The sequence below is a fragment of the Pteronotus mesoamericanus genome, unplaced genomic scaffold, assembly GCF_021234165.1.
Source record: "Pteronotus mesoamericanus isolate MK-2021 breed Mesoamerican mustached bat unplaced genomic scaffold, CSHL_Meso_final contig_2, whole genome shotgun sequence".
Taxonomy (NCBI): Eukaryota; Metazoa; Chordata; class Mammalia; order Chiroptera; family Mormoopidae; genus Pteronotus; species Pteronotus mesoamericanus.
Genome location: NW_026555084.1, coordinates 6803620 through 6816353, shown reverse-complemented (window position 1 = coordinate 6816353; position 12734 = coordinate 6803620). Strand labels below are relative to the sequence as shown.

The 12734-nt window shown below is 37.4% G+C and overlaps 1 non-coding gene across 1 annotated transcript; it reads left to right on the top strand.

Moving 5' to 3' along the window:
• Positions 1–9137: 9137 nt before the first annotated feature.
• On the top strand, positions 9138–9243 carry LOC129066780 (U6 spliceosomal RNA). Its single transcript, XR_008528720.1, has one exon. It is a non-coding gene; the product is annotated as a U6 spliceosomal RNA (small nuclear RNA).
• The last annotated feature ends 3491 nt before the right edge of the window (positions 9244–12734 follow it).

Sequence of the window (12734 nt, the reverse complement as noted above, 5' to 3'; positions counted from 1 at the left end):
CATCATCATGAAGAAGAAGGATAAGTTACAGTATAATAAGGTACTTTGAGAGAGACCATATTCACATAACTTTCATTACAGAATATTGTTGTAATCGTTCTATGTTATTATTAGTGTTGTTAATATTTTACTGTGCCTAATTTATAAATTAAAGTTTATCGTAAGTATCTGCGGATAGGAAAAATACGGTATATATTGGATTTAATACTATCTTACAGCCTATATCACACTTTGTCCGGTTATGCACCAAATAGCCCAATATACACACAAAATTTATTCTCCGAGTGATTAGCTAAACCTGTAACCTTTAAATGATTTCTACTTTCCAATGCTCAATTGTTATATATGTCATGACCTTGATAGTAGAGGTGATTTTGGCCTTGTTCTTCCTCCTGGAAATTAGTGAAAGAACTGCACAGGAGCTATTCAAGACAGGACGAAAAGGAGCTCCATGATAGGGTTTGCCCAATACACCTTTTGAGATGCCATATTCCACTGTAAATAAACACAAACTCCCATGCTTTGATGATATCTTGGAAAGCTTGAAATTCTCCACAGGTTCTCATCAAAAATTAAAGAGCAACAAAACAAGAGTAAAAAAGGACTGGGTAGAAACTCAAAACTAACAAAGTGCCTGTAGGTAATCAATAATATTAACTCTAACATCATGAAATGAGCTCAAAATATCAATGTTTCATTTCGCTTACTTCCAAGAACCAGAATATAGAGTGTAAATAATTTACCTCACAAACTTACAATCTCTAATCAAATATCTCCAAGACACTTTTATGTTATCTCACTATGTGGGGATACAGCAAATTACTTTATATACTTGTTAAATATAGGGAGCATTAACTGAGAGTTGGAAAATTATACCATATGCAGAATTTTATTGTATTTATATCACTAATGAGGACATGTGTTATTTAACTATTTTTCATCTCTTTCTTTTGGAAGCTTTCTGTCCCCTGCTCCATGTAATTTTGGGCACTGAGACTGAGAATCATTAAGATGGCATAAATACGGAGCTTCATGGGGACGACCTTTACGCCCACATGGAGACAGAATGCCTGATCCCAAGGAGAAAGAGACAGAGGCATTGCAGTTTCTGATCATTTCTAGCGAGGACTGTGGTCTTTATCTTAAGAGTCCATGAAGCCAGTGGAGAGAATTAATCAGGAAATAAGCGTCGTCATATTTACACATGGCAAAGATCACTCTGACCAGAGTGTGGAGCATATTCTGGAGAGGAAACAAAGCAAGTGTGTGAAATCCACTTTAGAGGTTAGCGTTGACATTCGGACAAGAATTTAAGGTCTCTCTTCATATGAGTCTTTCCTGACCGATACCAAATCTGATCGAATTTATCCCCAGCCGCTATGTACTTTATTTATACATTATATTTTTCCTTCGTCACACTTATCCCAGCTACAGGAGTAAAATTTTTGTGCTGCAGTTTTTATTAATGCCTGCTCCCTCACTAGAGCTGACCGTGAGAGAGAGATCACATCAGTTTGTTTACCTCTTTTAACACCAGTACATAGAAGAGGCTTAGTACTGAACTGAGGTCAAATAAATATTTGTTGAATGAATGAATGGATGACCAAATGAACAAGAATTGACACTAACCTTCACTGATTAGAAACATGGCCTTAATAGAAATGCTATCTCTGGACATAAATAAAAACAGATGAAAACAAATACAGGGCTGAACACTCATTTATATCAATAACTTAGACTTTCACAAGCAGTCCTTTTTTCCCAAGGCTGTCAGTAAAGTAGACTGTTTGTTGTTGCTGCTTTATTTTTTATCGTGTTTTTTATTGTTATTCTATTGGAGTTGTCTCAATTTTTCCCCTTTGCCCTCCTCTGCTCATCCCACCCTCTGCTCCCACAGTCAATTCCCACACTGTTGCCCACGTCCACGGGTCACTCAGACATGTCCTTTGGCTGGCCGCAGAAAGAAGGAGCTCCTACCTTTGGTGGCAGCACAGGTGGAACTGTAGAATATTATGCTAAGTGAAAGAACCCAGTCAAGGAAAGATAAATACCATATGATCTCACCTATTAGAGAAATCTAATGAACAAAATAGAATCACAGGCATGGAAAAATAAAGAAGACTGGTTTTTTATCTTTCTCAGCACTATGGGGACATTCCAGCAAAGATAACAAGAGCAGAAGCTGTTAAAAACTGGAAGAGTGGAAAAGAGCTGGATAATGTATGGGGCAAATCCTCTGGGTACGAAGTTAAGAAGTTGCCTACAAACCAAGTCTGAATCAGTGTCAAGATCCTAAAGCAAGCTTGAATATCATCTGATTCCTAATCTAAATTTTCCTACATTTTCACTCACCCTCAAGTAAATTAGCTGGGTAATACAGAAAAAGTAATTCTCTAAAGACAACTACAACTCTAGTTGAATCCTTTTTTATTATTGACACTGTAGCGCCTTCCCCTTACCGCCGTCAGGAAATTGTACTGTCCGCGGGGCTGAAACGCCCAAGACGGATGACTGAACTTTGTGAAGGTCGAAACACAATCTCGGCTCTTCTTTTTGATGCATGACCACAGGCCCACAACTTTGTTGCTGGATTCATAATAAACCTCTCCCACTGGCTTAGTGAGATAAGGCACATTCTAATTACTTAATTTCAGGTTCTGAACTCACATTGAGCACAAACCAGCACAGAACCAAATCATGTTTTGACTGACTAATCTGTCAAGCAATACTGAGTCATATTTTAGAGGTTATATTTTGCATACACTATTTAGATTTACCATAATATGACGTGAATAAGTAATTTTAACTGTTTCACATAATTTGAAAATCTGAATTGCAAGAAGATATTTTATCTCTGTATTATGAAATACACTTCTACTATGTTTTCTTAAAATAAATTTGATTATACCTAAAAGTAATATGATGATTTCTTTTTACATTTCTCCGTAGGATAATACATTTTAGCCTATAAAATTCTCAAAGCACAGTTACAACATTAGCTAACAAATGGAATGTATAGATTTTACATGCATCATGGGAAAAGTACATGAGACCAAAATTGCTAAATGTATTATTTCTATGTGCCCTACCTAGGTTCAAGATGAGTTGGTTTCTGAAATTGGAATAATTTCCATTTATTTTCAATGGTTAACATGACTGTTATTCACTTTTTTCCTTTAGTTATTACTGAGCTGCTTTTTTATGAAGCTCTAAATTCAGTTAGCAAATGTCCCTTTGAATTCAAAATAGACATTATTTTGGTTGAATTACTTCCATCAGGAATATAAGTAAGTATTTAAATGGATACCACTTGTAGAGTAACTGCCCTGGGAAATTATTTTCTTTTAATTAATTATCTTTCCAGAAAACATAGTTAAACAAATTTTATTTTTATGAAAGTTATGATATTGTATATATTGTGTTATGGCTCGGTTTAGACAAATAAGTCACATTAAAGTCACAATCCTGTATGAACAGAAAGAAGTAACAGGTACCTGAGAGTTCAATGAAGTCTTCAACATAAACAGAGGCCGGGAACAGATGTTGAAATTCTCTGAAGAAAATGTGATACCCTGAAGCCTAACCACATTCTGTTCTTGATGTCCATGCTCTGTGGTCATTTGATAGAAAAAATTAATTGGTTTAAATAACATCTTTGAGTACCTTAGGAACTCAATTTATCCTTTAGAATAGAGCCAGTTATTTCCTATTTTCATCAAGCCTCGCAAAACCCTGTGTTTATTTAATAAATATGAGCACTTTGTCTATTTTCCACAGTGTTGAGATCTACAGAGAAGAACAGTAAACACGCCATATTATCTCGACTCTTCTCCACATTTTATTACAGTTCCTTTAACTCACATAATAATAACAGTTATGTAGCTCACCAGAAAACAGGTCCAAAGGAGTTTACAATTTGCCCAAATTCATGTAAACAATGGCAGATTTGGGACTTGATTTGGGATTTGATTTCTGACTATAGGTTCAATGTGTTTTTTTATAGGTGTTATTTAATGTGATTCCTGACCCAAAGAATGTGTGATTAATTTAAAATGAAATGCAGAAAGCAAAGCTGAGGCTTTGAGGACCGAAGCCAGGGATGGAGGAAAGGGGACTTCTGGTCAAGATGGCAGCATAGGTAAACAAGGCTCACCTCTTCACACAGCCACATCAAAATTACAACCAAAATATAGAACAACCATCATTCAGAAAAGTCAGAAAATGAGTTGAATGGAAGTCTGACAACTACTGAATTAAAGAAACCACATGCATCCAGACTGGTAGGCAGGGTGGAGACACAGAATGGGCTGTTCCCATCCACATGTGGTAGATAAAAATTTGGGAGTGATATCTCTGGAGCAAGGAGTCCCAGACTTACCCTACGCTCCCCAGCTCAGGGTTCCAATACCAGGAAGATAAGTCCCCATAACTTCTGACTGCAGAAACCAGCAGGGGCTGAGTCAGTGGAAGAACCTGGTGGAATCCTAAGCAGTTTCCCTTAAAGAAGCCACACACAGATTTACTCAGACTCACTTCCTCTGAGTTCCAGCACCCAGATAGCAGCTTGAAAGGCACCAGTGGCATACAGGAAGGAACTGAAGTGGCTAGCATCAAGGCAATAGCTGGGGGACAGCTTTCTCCCAGACAGAAAGGCACGCAGAAGCCACTGTCCCTTTTCTGAGTCCTCCCACACAGAGCCACAGAGCCAGCATTATCTGAGACTCCATCAACCAGGCTAACACTGTGTGCCCCACCCTGGAGATCCCCTGAGACTCTGTTCCACTCAACATATGGGCCCACCCAAACTGCTAACAGTGACTTTTCCATATGAATGGCTGGTTCTGGCTCTTACTTCACCACTTTCTAAATCCTCTCAAACTAGCAACAGCCAGCCTCAGTCAATCCCCAACCCCCACCCAGTATATCTTGGTAAGTGGTCCAGGCCCGGCACTCGCAGCAGCCTGCCTAGATTCACAGCTTAGCTTTGCATGGGAATCTGCAAGCCCAGCACAAGTAGCAGCCATCTCAAATTTTTTTATAGCTCATGCAAGGTGGCCCTGGAGGGAACACAGGTGGGAGCTGGCCAGCTTGATCCTTCACGGAGGGTGGAGGTTGGTGGTGAGTGGTCACAGCCAGTTCTCACAGCTGACAGACTTGGGTAAATCCCTCCCATGATCTGCCAACAGCAATCAAGACTCAACTACAAAAAGGAGTGTGTACCTCAAGTACCCAGCATGGGTGATAGGGGAGGTTGTTCCACTGGACCCTACAGGACACCTACTATATTGGGCCATGCTAGCAACACAGGGAGTCATAGCAGCTCTACATAATACATAGAAACAAAAACACAGGGAGGCTGCCAAAATAAGGAGACAAAAAAAACAAAAACAAAAAAACATTAACCAAATGAAAGAACAGATCAAAACTCCAGAAAAAAGAGCTAAATGAAGTGGAGATCAGCAATCTATCAGATGCAGAGTTCAAAACACTGGTTATAGGGGTGCTTAAGGAACTTAGTGAGGAGCTCAACAACATAAAAAAGATCCAGTCAGAAATGAAGGATACCCTAATTGAAATAAGGAACAATTTACAGGGAAACAACAGTAGAGGAGATGAAGCTGGGAATCGAATCAATGGTTTGGAACATAGGAAGCAAAAAACAACTGGTCAAAACAACAAGAAGAAAACAATCCAAAAAAAATGGGGATAGTGTAATCAGCTAGTGTTCCAATATTCACATCATGGCGGTGCCAGAAAGAGAAGAGAAAGAGCAAGAAATTGGAAATCTATTAGAAAAAATAAAGGAAACTTCCCTAATTTGGTGAAAGAAATATACATGCAAGTCCAGGATGCACAGAGAGTCCCAAACAAGATGGGTACAAAGAGGCCCACTCCAAGACCATAACAATTAAAATGCCAAAGGTTAAAAGATAAAGAGAGAATCCTAAAAGATGCAAGAGAAAAGAACTTAGTTACCTACAGGAGAGTTCCCATAAGACTGTCAGCTGATTTCTCAAAAGAAACTTTGCAGACTATAAGGGACTGGTGAGAAACATTCAAAGTCATGAAAGGCAGGGACAAGATTACTCTACCCAGCAAAGCTATCACTTAGAATCAAAAGGCAGATAAAGAGCTTCACAGACAAAAGAAAAAAACAAAAACGAAACAAAAACTAAAGGGTTTTGTTATCACCAAACCATTGTTCAATGAAATGTTAAAGGGACTTATTTAAGAAAAAGAAGATGATCAAAACTGTGAACAATAAAATGGCAAAAAATACTTATCGGCAACTGAAAAGCAACTAAAAATTATGAAAAACAAACTAAGCAAGCAAGAACAGAGACAGAATCATGGATACAAAGAGCATTTTGATGGTTGCCAGGTGGGAGGTGAGTACCGGTGCATGAGTAAAGAGGTGAGGGAACTGAGAAGTACAGATGAGCAGTTACAGAACAGCCATGGGGCTGTAAAGGGCAGTACAGGAAATGGACTATTCAAAGAACTACACGCCTGACGCACGGACATGAACCGTGGTGCAGGGACCGCCTGAGGGAGTGGGGGCGCGCTGGGTGGAGGGGACAAAGGGGGAATGTGACGACTGTGGTAGAATACTCAATAAGATATAATTTCAAAAATAAAGTAAAAATGAAATGCAAACATATATGTAAAAAGTTAAGTTGCCATATTAAAAAGACAAGAGGAATGGTCTACATTTAATGCATTCCTTTATATTCTCTTTTGTTGGTTTTACAATTTTATTTTTGTGTTGAAATATTTAACCCACATGGAATTTATAAACTGAAGGAAAACCATATGGTACAATTTTTTAAAAGATTCTGTCATAGGCCCTGGTTAATTATATGTCATGAACTGAAGAGTATGATGATCTCAATTCTGAGTATAGGAAGGCTTAAAAAAATAGAATAAAGCCATAAGTTTTCAATAAAAGACATTAATAATGAATTATAACAAGTGGCCTATATTTATATTAGAATGTTTAAACCATACCCTGGGTAATTATAAATTGGTGTTAAAAATAGCCATGGAGATTACTGCTCAGGTCTATCTTTGTTTGGAAAAAGGGCACTGAAGATCAAAAAAGTTAATTATCTAATACAGTACAACCAGATGTTAACAGAGCTGAGACCAGGACCCTGTTATTTCTGCACCCAAATAAGTGATTCTTGCCCTCCTCCATTTTATTGATTTATCAGCTCTTTTTCAGCGCCTACTATTTGCAAGACATGTATTAGGCCCTTTGTAGAAGACATAAAGCCTGGCCCCTCTGGCCAAGGCAGGGGGCTCTAAGGGGGATAACTGGTAATGGAAAACTACAATAAAAAGTTGATTAAAAATAAAATAAAAATAAAATATATCCAAAATACAATAATAGGTACACAAAAGCTTTAACACAAGAAATCATTTGAGGGCCCAACAAGTAGTTAGGCAGAAACTTTAAGTTCAAAATAGGGGGGGAAAGCCATACTTAATATTTCTTGCCAGGCACTTTGCTAAATGCTTCCCAGGTCTTCTTTCATATACTCCTTACAATGCAACTCTATAAAACCATTATTATTCAACCCATTTATAGATGAGGACATGCTGAATGCAGCTGAGTAACGTGCATGAGATAGCACAGCCGCTAAACATCCAAAACCAGGCAGCGACCTCAGCTATGGCACTCCTCTGCTCACCCGCAGTAGTAGCTTGAAGGATGACATAATTTTGAACAGAACATGAGCTGTGTACTAGGATATAAAAGTATATATAGTATTTGCAGTATGAGAATGTAAAGCAATAGCCTAGATGGAGAGAGCATATTGTGGGTTTATCAGGAATAAACATGACACTGCAGGGACGGCAAAGCGTGTGATTTCCGTAGAGCGCTATTGGAAAACTGAGATGGAAAGTTATGACGGACCCAAAGAGTCCGTGTCCCGAGCTAAAGGGCAGGACCTCTATTGGAAGCAGTGGGAGATTCTCAGGCTTTCTGAGCACAGCCGCAACAGACTCAAACCAGACTTCCACTACATTAATCTGGCAGGAGATGGAATTTTAAAAAAGAAAAGGAGCAAACAACCCAGGGAGGCACTGAAATATTTTGAAATCCAGGACAGCAGCCTACACTTGAAATAATCACCAGCCAGATTTGTTTAAGGAGGCCTCATTGCCATCGACAACGCACCAGATTTGTTTTTTACCAGCTATGAAAAAAGTGGCCTCCCCATGCACGTTTGTTTTTACTCACTGGCACTATGTTCAATTATAAATTACGTTCAATAACATTTTATATAATTGAAATGCTGACTCTTAATTACCCAAAAGATTTCGGTTTTGTTATAGTATAAAGTTATTGAAGATTGACCCTGCTTACCAAAGAGTCACTAAGTAAAACGGAATGATCAGAATACCTACCTAAAATCTGACCTGACCGCATATGTTCCAAATGCTTCCTGTTTAAAGGACTCCTCTGCATGCATTAATTTTTGAGAATTCAGCACGTCTCTTATGATAAAGGACATTGTAATCAAGTGCCTGGTAGCCTATTTTAAAAACTAAAACATTCCAGTATAATAACTCTTAAGGTAAAGAATTTTAGAATCTGTGACTTCTTTATAACAAGGTAGAAAAGAATATTAGGTAAAAAAAATTTTCTAAAAAGTAAGAAAATTGGACAAGGTAGACCTTTCTAAAGAGTCTCCTTCTCCTTCCATAAAAACAACAACAACAAAAAATAGAACATCTATTCTGAGCATTTATCCCCAACGCTATTTTCAGTTATGTTATATCAGAAGCTAGAAATTGGCCATTCTGGGAGAATATATATCATGGATATTAGAAAATGCTGCAAATTTGGCCATCTTTTTCCAGAGAAGCAATCTGCCAACAAATTTGTCAATCTGCTACCAGTAATTATATATGTTTTAAATATTTCCTATCACAGCAGATCAAAACTATGAACATGAAAATGGCAATAGATCCGCAACTATCAATGATTGAATCTAAAAAACAAACTAAGCAAACAAACATAACAAAAATAGAATTATAGATACAGAGATCATCTGGAGGGTTATCAGTTAGGAGGGGAAAGGGAGCGAATGGGGGGAAAGGTGCAGGGATTAAGAAGTACAAATTGGGTGCTCACTTTGGCAGCACATACACTGAAACTGGAACGATACAGAAAAGATTAGCATGGCCCCTGCCAAGGATGATACACAAATTTGTGAAGCATTCCATACTAAAAAAAAAAAAAAAAGAAAGTACAAATTGGTAGGGTCAGAAAGACAGGGGTGTTAAGAACAGTGTAAGAAATGGAGAAGCCAAAGAACTTATAAGAATGACCCATAGACATGAACTAAGCAGGGGGGTTGGGGGGCCTGCTGGAGGGAATGGTGGGTACTGGGTGGAGGGGGTCAAAGGGGAAACTGGGACCAACTGTAAGAACATAATCAATAAAATATATTTTTTAAAAAGACCCTTATTTTTGCAAAAAATGTTTGAGAATTTAGCATCTAAAATAGAAATCACAGAGAGGACTTTTGAAACAACGTAAAAAATTGGGTACACTTTTGTTTATTAAAGAGCAGAATTCGGCCCTGGCTGGTGTGGCTCAGTGGACTGAGTGCTGGCCTGCAAAGCGAAAGGTCGCCGGTTGGATTCCGAGTCAGGGCACAAGCCCCAGTAGGGGGTGCGCAAAAGGCAACCAGTCATGTTTCTCTCTCCTTCCCTCCCCCTCTAAAAAAATAAATACAATCTTTAAAAAATAAACAATTTTTTTAAAAAGTAGAGGTCTTCTATGATTTCTAATTTTCCCTTTGTGACAGCATGGCTCAATAATGTTTTGCACTCACTAAGTATTTTTAAAGCTGTTAATGAGAATTTTCCTTAGCTATAATAGTCTAAGTCCATTGTTCTCAAATATTAAGGTGCATCAGAACCATATAAAGAGCTTCTTAAACTACAAATTCCTGGGCCTGCCTCTGAGAATTTCTGATTCTATGGACTTAGGTTGGGATTCAAAACTCTGCATTTCTAACAAGATCCCAGGTACCACCCGTTTGCAAAACATCAGTCTGATGGACATAGGAGTGCATATAGTCTTTCAAATTACTGTTTCAGATTTCTTTGGATAAAAAAGAAACTCATAGACACAGACAAGAGTATGGTGATTGCTAGATGGAAAAAGGGGCGAGGGACGTAGAAGAGGGTAAAGGGGGGAATAAACGGTGATGGAAGGAGGCCTGACTTGGGGTGGTGAGCACAACCACAATATACACATGATATACTATAGACTCGTACACCCATATAATTTTATTAACAAATATCACCGCCATAAATTCAATAAAAAAGAAAATCATCAGTCTAATCAAGTATCTTTGATTCTCAACTAGAAACTTTATCATAAATAATTTTAAACCTTTTAAATTTCGAGTGAAAATCCTTTTAAAAGTGAGTGGTCTGCATTCTTACTTCAGAATGCTCACCAGACATAATTTAATGTTTCTTTAATAAAATATCTCTCTGGGTCATTAAATCGTCATTTGGACACCTGTTCTCGTTTTTCAGCATGTTAGATAAAATAGGCTTTTCAGCACATGTGCTCTTCGGACCTCGGGACATGGCGCCTCTAAGAGGGTTCCTTGGTAATGTGTCGCTAAAACTACCAGCAAACACTTCTCCTACGATTTTCCCCTATCCATAAGGGTAAAAGCATTCTACTATAACTGGGTTACCTAAGATTACATTGTCTATATTCCTAAATGCAAAACTAGCATTTGATAAGCATAAAAATCCCATACTAGTGTAAAAATTGACACCCAAAATGGCGGTATTTCAAAATCTAACCTTAGTCTCTCTCTTTCCCTCTCCTCCCATCTCTCAACATAGACACAGAAAATGCCATTTTGAATCAATTTCCGTATTTATTATTGTCCCTTTAAGGTTCAGTATTTATCTACCTTTCCTATAATTTAACTTTGCTTCCCAAAAGAAGAAATACCAATATTTTCCTCTTAGGGATGTTGTGTCAACCGAATAACTAATGACGGTTTATGTTAAGCAATATTATGACAATGTTCAAATGTATAAAGATATACTATAGTAGTAAGTCTGATTTTTAATTGGAAACTAAAATACTTGCAAAACAAATAGGGAAGATAAAATAGCTATTAAAACGTCAAGAGACTCTTAAATATTAAGATTCCTATATTAAATGCAGAATTATGCATTCTTCAAAGACTGTGTATTCACTTACTGATAATGCATTTGCTTGTTCCTTCATTAAACTAACACTGAGTACCTACTATGCGTGAAGCACTGTGCACTGGGGATACAGTACTGGATAAATAAAGAGACGGAGCCTGCTCTTATAGATCCTAGAGTCCACTGGGGATAGAAATATGAATGAAATAATTGTCTTAATGAATATATTACCCTAAATTGAAATAATTTATCTCAAGTGGAGAAATGAGGTAATACGAGCCCATAAAAAAATGACTGACCTACATTTGGAAGTCAAGGAAATAGTCCCCAAGAACAAAACAGTCTTTGCTGAGACAGAGGAGATTAATAAGATTTAACTAGGTAAAAAGAGAACAGCGTTCTAGAGGCAGGAAGAAGCATACAGGCCCCTGGGCTGAGCGAGAGGATGCTGGAGTGTTTAAGGATGTGAAAAAAGACAGCAAAGCCCTCTTCATGGGAAGGGACTGGGAAGGGAGGCTGAGAGAAAGAGCAAAATGCGAGATAAGTCGTGGTATTTTACTGCAGTAAAAAATTTAATTACCCCAAGAACACTAGAGGGGCATGGGTGAGTTGGAAGAAGTGAAGGTATAATTAGGTTTGCATAAAATATTGCTACTCTGTAGCCATGGGAATATAAAGTAGAGTATAAGAAATGGAGTAGCCAAAGAATTTATACTCATGACCCATGGACATGAACAACGGTGCAGAGATTGCATGAGGGGGTGGGAGGTGCTGGGTGCAAGGGGGCAAAAGGAAAAAAGTCAGGACAGCTGCAATAGCATAATCAATAAAATACAATAAAAATACTACTATTCTGGTTGCTTTGGACATATTGGATGAAATAAAGTATGTCATTAAATTAATTTCAATTTTAACTCTTTTGACTACCAGAAAATTTTAAATTTTATATGTGTCTCTCACAGTTTTTTATCTTTTTGCATTTTTTATTAAGCACAGTTGGTATACAGTCTCATATTGGTTGTATTAGTTTCAATTGTATGGTATGGTGATTTGATATTTTAACAACTTATATATTTTATATAAATAGTGCTATCCTAGAACTTCTCTTTTTTTCTACTTCTTTGAGCTAAGCATTTGAGAAAAGCTTATGGGTAGGGAATCAGAATGCTCTGTCTTCTCAGATAAGCTTTTTGAAAAATTCTTAATACTATTAGACCACTAGGTATTGCACATTAAAGATGATCATCAAAAAATGAGAATGTTAAAATGCATAGCCTCAATGAACTTAACAAATCTGTGATCCAAAAAAAAAAAAAAAAAGGGCAAGGAACCCTATCATTAGAACTGATAATTTCATAGGCAATACACTGAACTATTTCATTATGACAAATTATGAACTCACTGAGCAATACCCGGTAATGATTGTTATATTGACATAGAAATAATCATGGCAAACCCTAATTCTTAAACTGTGAACCACACCATACAAACTTACACACTTAATCCATATGTCACACATGATATGAATTAGA